Here is a 9985-nt window from a genome sequence, read left to right on the forward strand (position 1 = left end):
CTCGAGGGGCCCAGGAGACAGGGGGCGCGCCCAGTAGGGGGCGGGGGGCTCCTATCTCCTGGCCTCCTCGAGGCTCTTCTGACGTGAACTCCAAGTCTCCCGAATCATATTCTTCCCAAAAATCACGCTCCCGAAGGTTTCATTCTGTTTGGACACCGTTTGATATTCCTTTTCTTCGAAATACTGAAACAGGCAATAAAACAGCAATATGGGCTGGGCCTCCGGTTAATAGGTTAGTCCCAAAAGTAATATAAAAGTGTATAATAAAGCCTGTAATCATTCAAAACAAATAATGAAATAGCATGAATGCTTCATAAATTATAGATACGTTGGAGACGTATCAGCATCCCCAAGCTTAATTCCTGCTCGTCCTCGAGTAGGTAAATGATAAAAGAAAGAATTTATGAAGTGTGAATGCTAGAAGGTGCACAAGTTTGAGCAATGATAGTTTCAATCACCTTTACTAGCATAATTATATGTCTTACAGTAGTTCATCTCATAAAACTTCTCACGATCAAGTAACAAGCTATTCACACGTTAAAGCATAGATCATAGACTTTCTTGAAAACTAGCAAACTTCATTCTTAGTCATCAAACAATTGCAATTCATCTTATTTTCAGGAAGGGTCTATGTCAGAGCTTTGATTTAGCAAACTTCACATACTCAACTATCATATAGTCTTCTACAATTGCTAACACTCACACAATACTAATGGTTATGGAGTTTTAATCGGACACTTAGAAAGATAGGGGCTTATAGTGTTGCCTCCAAACGTATTCACCTTTGGGTGATGTCAACAATAATAGTTCATGCTAACTTACATCCAATTGGATATATATATCAGGATCACCCCAACACAAAGTGCTTGCCGAAGGATAAAATGAAAAAGGGAAAGGTGAAGATCACTTTGACTCTTGCATAAAGTAAAAGACATAAAGTAAAAGATAGGCCCTTCGCAGAGGGAAGCAGAGGTTGTCATGGGCTTTTAGGGTTGGATACACAAAATCTTAGTGCGAAAGAACGCCACTTTATATTGTCCCTTGTATATGGACCTTTATTATGCAGTCCGTCGCTTTTATTGCTTCCATAACAAGATCGTACAAAGCTTATTTTCTCCGCACTAATAAGTCATGCATATTTAGAGAGCAATTTTTATTGCTTGCACCGATGACAACTTACTTGAAGGATCTTACTCAATCCATAGGTAGGTATGGTGGAATCTCATGGCAAAAACTGGGTTTAAGGATATTTGGAAGCACAAGTAGTATCTCTACTTGGTGCAAGGAATTTTGGCTAGCATGAGGGGGAAAGGCAAGCTCAACATGTTTGAATGATCCATGACAATATACTTTAACTGAGATGTGAGAAAACATAACCCATTATGTTGTCTTCCTTGTACAACATCAACTCTTTAGCATGTCATACTTAATGAGTGCTCACAATTATAAAAGATGTCTAAGATAGTATATTTATATGTGAAATCTCTCTTCCTTCAATATTCTTTCATGAATTGTTCAAATGACCAATACAATGCTTGCTAACCTCCAATAAATTTACAACCTCTACTTCTTATATGTGAAGTCATTAATCCCCATGGCATAAGCATATGAAACATATATAATTTCAGATTTATGACATTCAACTCATTCAACCATTTAGTCATAGGATATAAGTGAAGCACACGAGTAAATGACAAACTATTCCAAAAAATATAAGTGAAGATCAATGAGTAGCTAAATAATTACGTAACTATGTGAAGATTCTATCCCATTAAAGAAGTTCAGGTCTTGGTATTTTATTCAAACAGCAAGCAATGCAAAACAAAATGACATTGCAAGGATAGCACGACTCATGTGAAGAAGCAAAAACTTAGGGTCAACCGATACTAACCGATAATTGTTGAAGAAGAAAGGTGGGATGCCTAACGGGGCATCCCCAAGCTTAGATGCTTGAGACTTCTTGAAATATTATCTTGGGGTGCCTTGGGCATCCCCAAGCTTGAACTTTTGTGTCTCCTTAATTCCTCTCATATGTTGGTTTCCTAAATCTCGAAAGCTTCATCCACACCAAACTCAACAAGAACTCGTGAGATAAGTTAGTATAAAACAATGCAAAACCTTATCATTTTCTACTGTAACAAATTACTAACATTATTATTCAACATTGCATACTAAATGTATCTGCATATTTAACACTACTATCCTCAAATAGAATCATTAAACAAGCAAATATACGCAAACAAAGCAAACATAACAGCAATCTGCCAAAACAGTATAGTCTGTAAAGAATGCAAGATTAATCATACTTCCCTAACTCCAAAAATTATTAGAAAAATACTAAGCTGTATAATATTTATCAGATCTCAATATGCAAAAATATTCAACATTATATCATTCTCTGACTTCTCTAGGGAATTTTTGCAACAGCGGTAAACTTTCTGTTTTCAAACAGCAACATGTATACTAGCAAAATAAGCATGGTAAAGGCTATCCTTGACATTTTTATAGAAATAATAGATGAAAAACATTATTCTAAATAACAGCAATCAAATACTAACAAAATAAAATGACACTCCAAGCAAAACACATATCATGTGGTGAATAAAAATATAGCTCCAAGTAAAGTTACCGATGAACGAAGACGAAAGAGGGGATGCCATACGGGGCATCCCCTAGCTTAGTTGCTTGGTTGTCCTTGACTATTACCTTGGGGTGCCTTGGGAATCCCCAAGCTTAGGCTCTTTCCACTCCTTATTCCATAGTCCATCGAATCTTTACCCAAAACTTGAAAACTTCAACCACACAAAACTCAAAACAAAACTCGTAAGCTCTGTTAGTATAAGATAATAAAACCACCACTTAGGTACTGCAATGAACTCATTATAAATTCATATTGGTGTAATATCTACTGTATTCTAACTTCTTTATGGTTCATACCCTTCGATACTACTCATAGATTCATCAAAATAAGCAAACAACACATAGAAAACAGAATCTGTCAAAAACAGAACAGTCTGTAGTAATCTGTATCAAACGTATATTATGGAACCCCAAAAATTCTGAAATAAATTGGTGGACCTGAGGAATTTGTCTATTAATCATCTTCAAAAATAATCAACCTAAAAGCACTTTCCAGTAAAAAATTACAGCTAATCTCGTGAGCGCTAAAGTTTCTGTTTTTACAGCATGATCATAAAGACTTCACCCAAGTCTTCCCAAAGGTCCTACTTGGCACAAACACTAATTAAAACATAAAACCACATCTAACCAGAGGCTAGATGAATTATTTATTACTAAACAGGAACAAAAATCAAGGAACAAAAGTAAAATTGGTTGCCTCCCAACAAGCGCTATCGTTTAACGCCCCTAGCTAGGCATGATGATTTCAATGATGCTCACATAAAAGATAAGAATTGAAACATAAAGAGAGCATCATGAAGAATATGACTAGCACATTCAAGTCTAACACACTTCCTATGTATAGGGATTTTGTGATAAAACAACTTATGGGAACAATAATCAACTAGCATAGGAAGGCAAAACAAGCATAACTTTAAAATTTTAAGCACATAGAGAAGAAACTTGATATTATTGCAAACCCTATAAGCATATGTTCCTCCCTCATAATAATTTTCAGTAGCATCATGAATGAATTCAACAATATAACCAGAACCTAAAGCATTGTTTTCATGATCTACAAGCATAGAAATTTTACTACTCTCCACATAAGCAAATTTATTCTCATCAATAGTAGTGGGAGCAAACTCAACAAAATAACTATCATGTGAAGCATAATCCAATTGAAAACTAAAATCACGATGACAAGTTTCATGGTTATCATTATTCTTAATAGCATACAAGTCATCACAATAATCATCATAGATAGCAACTTTGTTCTCATAATCAATTGGAACCTCTTCCGAAATAGTGGAATCATCACTAAATAAAGTTGACACTCTTCCAAATCCACTTTCATATTCATCACAATAAGATTCAACATCCTCCAAAATACTGGGATCAATACTACATAAAGTTGACACTCTTCCAAACCCACTTTCATCAAATAATCATCATAAATAGGAGGTATTCTTTAATCATAATAAATTTGCTCATCAAAACTTGGGGGACTAAACATATCATATTCATCAAACATAGCATCCCCAAGCTTGTGGCTTTGCATATCATTAGCATCATGGGTATTCAAAGAATTCATACTAATAACATTGCAATCATGCTCATCATTCAAAGATTTAGTGCCAAACATTTTATAGATTTCTTCTTCTAGCACTTGAGCACAATTTTCCTTACCATCATTCTCACGAAAGATATTAAAAAGATGAAGCGTATGAGACAAATTCAATTCCATTTTTTGTAGTTTTATTTTATAGACTAAACTAGTGATAAAACAAGAAACAAAAAGATTCGATTGCAAGATCTAAAGACATACCTTCAAGCACTCACCTCCCCGGCAACGGCGCCAGAAAAGAGCTTGATGTCTACTCTACAACCTTCTTCTTGTAGATGTTGTTGGGCCTGCAAGTGCACAGGTTTGTAGGACAGTAGTAAATTTACCTCAAGTGGATTACCTAAGGTTTATCAATCCGTGGGAGGCGTAGGATGAAGATGGTCTCTCTCAAACAACCCTACAACCAAATAACAAAGAGTCTCTTGTGTACCCAACACACCCAATACAATGGTAAATTGTATAGGTGCACTAGTTCGGCGAAGAGATGGTGATACAAGTGCAATATGGATGGTAGATAAAGGTATTTGTAATCTGAAATTGTAAAAACAACAAGGTAACTAATGATAAAAGTGAGCGTAAACGGTATTGCAATGGTAGGAAACAAGGCCTAAGGTTCATACTTTCACTAGTGCAAGTTCTCTCAACAATAATAACATAGATAGATCATATAACAATCCCTCAACATGCAACAAAGAGTCACTCCAAAGCCACTAATAGTGGAGAACAAACGAAGAGATTATGGTAGGGTACGAAACCACCTCAAAGTTATTCTTTCGGATCAATCTATTTAAGAGTTCGTACTAGAATAACACCTTAAGACACAAATCAACCAAAACCCTGATGTCACCTAGATACTCCAATGTCACCTCAAGTATCCGTGGGCATGATTATACGATATGCATCACACAATCTCAGATTCATCTATTCAACCAACACAAAGCACTTCAAAGAGTGCCCCAAAGTTTCTACCGAAGAGTCAAGACGAAAACGTGTGCCAACCCCTATGCATAGGTTCATGGGCGGAACCCGCAAGTTGGTCACCAAAACATACATCAAGTGGCACATGATATCCCATTGTCACCACAGATAAGCACGACAAGATAGACATCAAGTGTTCTCAAATCCTTAAAGACTCAATCTCGATAAGATAACTTCAAAGGGAAAACTCAATCCATTACAAGAGAGTAGAGGGGGAGAAACATCATAAGATCCAAATATAATAGCAAAGCTCGCGATGCATCAAGATTGTGCCATAGAGAGAGCACGAGAGAAGAACACGAGAGAGAGATCAAACACATAGCTACTAGTACATACCCTCAGCCCCGAGGGTGAACTACTCCCTCCTCGTCATGGATAGCGCTGGGATGATGAAGATGGCCACCGGTGAGGGATCCCCCCTCCGGCAGGGTGCCAGAATGGGCTCCCGAGAGGTTTTTGGTGGCTACAGAGGCTTGCGGCGACGGAACTCCCGATCTATCTTTGTTGTCGATGTTTTTAGGGTACGTGGACTTATATAGGCGAAAGAAGTCGGTCAGGGGGTGCTCGAGGGGCCCAGGAGATAGGGCGGTGCGCCCAGTAGGGTGGGACGCGCCCTCCTATCTCTTGGCCTCCTCAAGGCTCTTCTGACGTGAACTCCAAGTCTCCCGGATCATATTCTTCCTAAAAATAATGCTCCCGAAGGTTTCATTCCGTTTGGACTCCGTTTGATATTCCTTTTCTTCGAAATACTGAAACATGCAATAAAACAGCAATATGGGCTGGGCCTCCGGTTAATAGGTTAGTCCCAAAAGTATTATAAAAGTGTATAATAAAGCCCGTAATCATTCAAAACAGATAATAAAATAGCATGAATGCTTCATAAATTATAGATACGTTGGAGACGTATCAGGCCTGGGCATCTTGAGCTTCATGTACCAGTAATGAGGTATAGCTTGGAAGCATGTAAATGCATCTCGCCCTAATAAGGCGTGATATCCACTATTGAAAGGGGTCACTTGGAAGGTTATCTCTTCGGACCGATAGTGCTGAATACCACGTCGAGTGTGATTTTTCCCGCGCATCGCGCCTCCTGACTGGGAATGATTCCTCGGAAGTTCGTGCTACTTTTCTCAATGCGGCTCCTGTCTATTTCCATTTTGTTGAGAGTTTCCTCATAAATGAGGTTTAGCACACCGCCGCCGTCCATGAGCACTTTGGTAAGCCAAAAGCCGTCCACGATCGGACTGAGGACCAAGGCGGCTGGTGCCTGGACTGTCCTGAATTTGGGTTCGTCACCGGCATTGAAAGTTATGGCCGTGTCATCCCAGGGGTTTATTGCTGCGACTTGGCAGACTTCAGTGAGGCCGCGGAGTGCCCTTTTGCGCCTATTGTTTGAGGCAAAAATCTCGAAGACCGTCAATACTCTGAGGTCGTCGTCTTCCATGGGGTGTTGCTCTGCGGTATTTTTGGTGAGGAGATCCTCACCGCTCTTGGCCACCTGCCGGAGTATCCAACATGCTTTAAGGCTGTGTGTTGGTATGTTATCTAGTGTTGTGTGTATTTTGCATGGCCTATCGAGCTATCCCTCCAGAACGGTTCCTTGCCCCGTAATGGGCTTCGATTTCTTTACTATTGGATCGGGCGACCGACGAGGGTGCGTCCTTTTTGCCCGGATGAGGGGTTGAGTGGAAATTGGTGGCTCCCGAGGAGCTGCCTGAGTTTTCCAGGCGCTTTCCATTGCGCAATACTTCTGTACTATGGTTGCCAAGTCAGCGAAGTGTAATATGCAACGGCGGTTAATGGCATTGAGGATTCCCTCATCCGTGCAACTGTTGTAGAATAGTGAGATTGCGTCTTCGTCATGGCAATCTTTGATCTTGTCTTTAACAAGGAGGAATGTGGCCCAAAAGTGATGGACCATTTCTTGAGACTGTTGTCATATGTACATAAGACCGCGTGTATCTAGGTGGGCAGGTGGATTTAAGTCCGAACCCTGACCCAATTTGGGATCCAGAGTTTGAGAAACTTCCGAACTTAATAGTTCGGGCTCTGGGATATCAACTAATTTTTCAAGCCCGTCGTCCAATTCTAGGTTCGGAGGGCAGGGCATGTTGTTCCGTAGATGGGTATCCGACTCTTCAAGCCCGGAAATCCGAAAATAGTTCGTCCTTAATATAGAGGGAGAGTTGTTGTTTCGGTCCTCGATTACCGCTACCTGATGGGTGATCGGTGGAGATTTGATTTCTCTCTGATCAGGTTTAAGCTCAATCTGATCGTAGTCTGTAGCGACCCCCAGGTCTGCGATGTGATCTAGGAATTTGTTTAAAGATGACAACTCCATCGGATCCATCCGTTTGAAGTGTTCGGAATCAACAAGGAGGCGATTCTCGATGACCCGAGAAGTCATCATTGGCTGAGCGGCCGAATGGGCGGTCATGGTAAAGCCGCCCAGCCGGAGGGTTTGACCTGGGGCCAGGGCTCCTCCGGAGGTGATACTGTCCTTGACAACAAGTCGAGCCATCAATCCTGTCTTAGACGTCACATCGAAACACTCAATGAAAGCACCAATGTCGGTGTCAAAACCGGCGGATCTCGGGTAGGGGATCCCGAACTGTGCGTCTTATGGTTGATGGTAACAGGAGGCGGGGGACACGATGTTTACCCAGGTTTGGGCCCTCTCTATGGAGGTAATACCCTACTTCCTGCTTGATTGATCTTGATGAATATGAGTATTACAAGAGTTGATCTACCACGAGATCGTAATGGCTAAAACCCTAGAAGTCTAGCTTGTATGATTATGATTGCCTCTACAGACTAAGCCCTCCGATTTATATAGACACTGGAGGGGACTAGGGTTGTACAAAGTCGGTTACAGAGAAAGGAATCTTCATATCCGGGTGCCAAGCTTTCCTTCTATGCCAAGGAGAGTCCCATCCGGACACAGGTGAGAGTCTTTGGTCTTGTATCTTCACAGCCCATCAGTCCGACCCATGTCAATAGGCCGGACTCCCGAGGACCCCATAATCCAGGACTCTCTCAACGATGCCTGGTACATCACAAACCATTCATGATTATAAAAGGTGTACGATAGGTAGACATTCACACACATTTAGTTCTCCCACACCGTATGTGATAGTGTCTGACATCACACACGCTTTGCAAACAACAACTGTGTGCATTGTTACACACGTTTCCACTCCGTGAACTGTGTCGGATTATGATGTATATCGCACACGATGTGCTTTATTAACCGTGTGCGCCGTAATAACCTGCACACTGTAATTTCACCCTAATTTAATTGCTGCTATTTAAAATTTGTACCTAATTTAAACTTGAAAGTAGGCTATAGCTTTATTCATATCCATTAGGTTCAAACAACCAATGCATTATTCAATTCACAGGTACATATGTTTAAGAATTACATAAGCATCAAATAAAGAATGACAAACCAGGGTTCTATACTTGTACTATTACAGATGGTAAAGAAAGAGGCGACAGACATTCTAGTTGCTGAACAAGGTGAAGCGGAATGTCCCTATTGTGCTCTCCTAGATGCAGAAGGCACGCACGACTCTAGTCCAACCCCTTGTGATGGTCAGCCACCAATCATGTAGTTTGAGAGGTAATCTTGAGTAAACTACTTCAGGATCCACTACAAAGGAAAAAAGATTCACACATTGTCATCTAACACAACTCATTACGGGCAGTAAAAAGAAGGCTACAGGGTTCTTACTTACCATCCTGCAGTTCACTGTTGTCTTGCATAAAGTGTAAACATATAGTTCGATTGACATCTTTTGACCCATTTTAATAACAATCTTTATCAGTTTCCTCACTTGATGCTGGTTCATGAATATCTCATTGCTCCATACGCAGAAAGGGTCTAAGTGTGGATCTTTGGCAATGACATGTCTACCTAAAAGCACCAAGTTAATATTAGAAGCTAAACAACAATTGCAAAATGATGTAGTACAACACTCCCTCCATCCCATTATATAAGATTTTATACACATATATCTAGACATCATCAGAACATTAAGGTAACACTCTTCCTTGTTGCTATGTAGCCTGGGATTGCATATTTAGTTATTCAGTACAATGCATGTTGCTATGTAGCCTCAGATATATTAAATATGGCCCTAGTTAACCTACTGATAAATGGGTTACAAATATATTCAGTGAAATGTCCGATTCGATGATTAATCCCTTGTCAGCCCCCATGCTATATGGTACCAGCTACCGAGATCCTGAACAGTGAGTACATATAAGCAATGCGATGAAACTAACCTCGATGGAAAAAAAAGCACTGCTCTCAATATTGTCCTGTATGAGTACATATAAAGGCATGTTAAGCACAACAGGCTAAACATCAACCAAATATATCCATGGTAAACAACACAATCTACAAATGATAGCTTCAGTGTGAAGGCTTAAGCACGCTAGTTAAGCAAAACAAGAAGTGGAAAGGTGTGTTAACTGCATCAGGCATAACATTTATAAACAAGCAAATAGTCATTCAAACTGGTATTGTGCAGGTCTAAAGTACACTAGTTATTATAAAAAAATGAAAAGGCATGTTAACTACAATATCCTTAACAACAACCAAATATCGTAATTCATAGTGGTATTGTTGAAACTGTTATTGATGAAATTTAATTGCACGGCAAATAGTTGCACATATAGAGCATCACATTGTGAAGAACTGAAATAAACAAGGCATAAGGCCATCTCTAGCTGATCATTTATAAGTTAAAGGACTAA

The sequence above is a fragment of the Triticum dicoccoides genome, chromosome 1B (assembly GCF_002162155.2).
Source record: "Triticum dicoccoides isolate Atlit2015 ecotype Zavitan chromosome 1B, WEW_v2.0, whole genome shotgun sequence".
Taxonomy (NCBI): Eukaryota; Viridiplantae; Streptophyta; class Magnoliopsida; order Poales; family Poaceae; genus Triticum; species Triticum dicoccoides.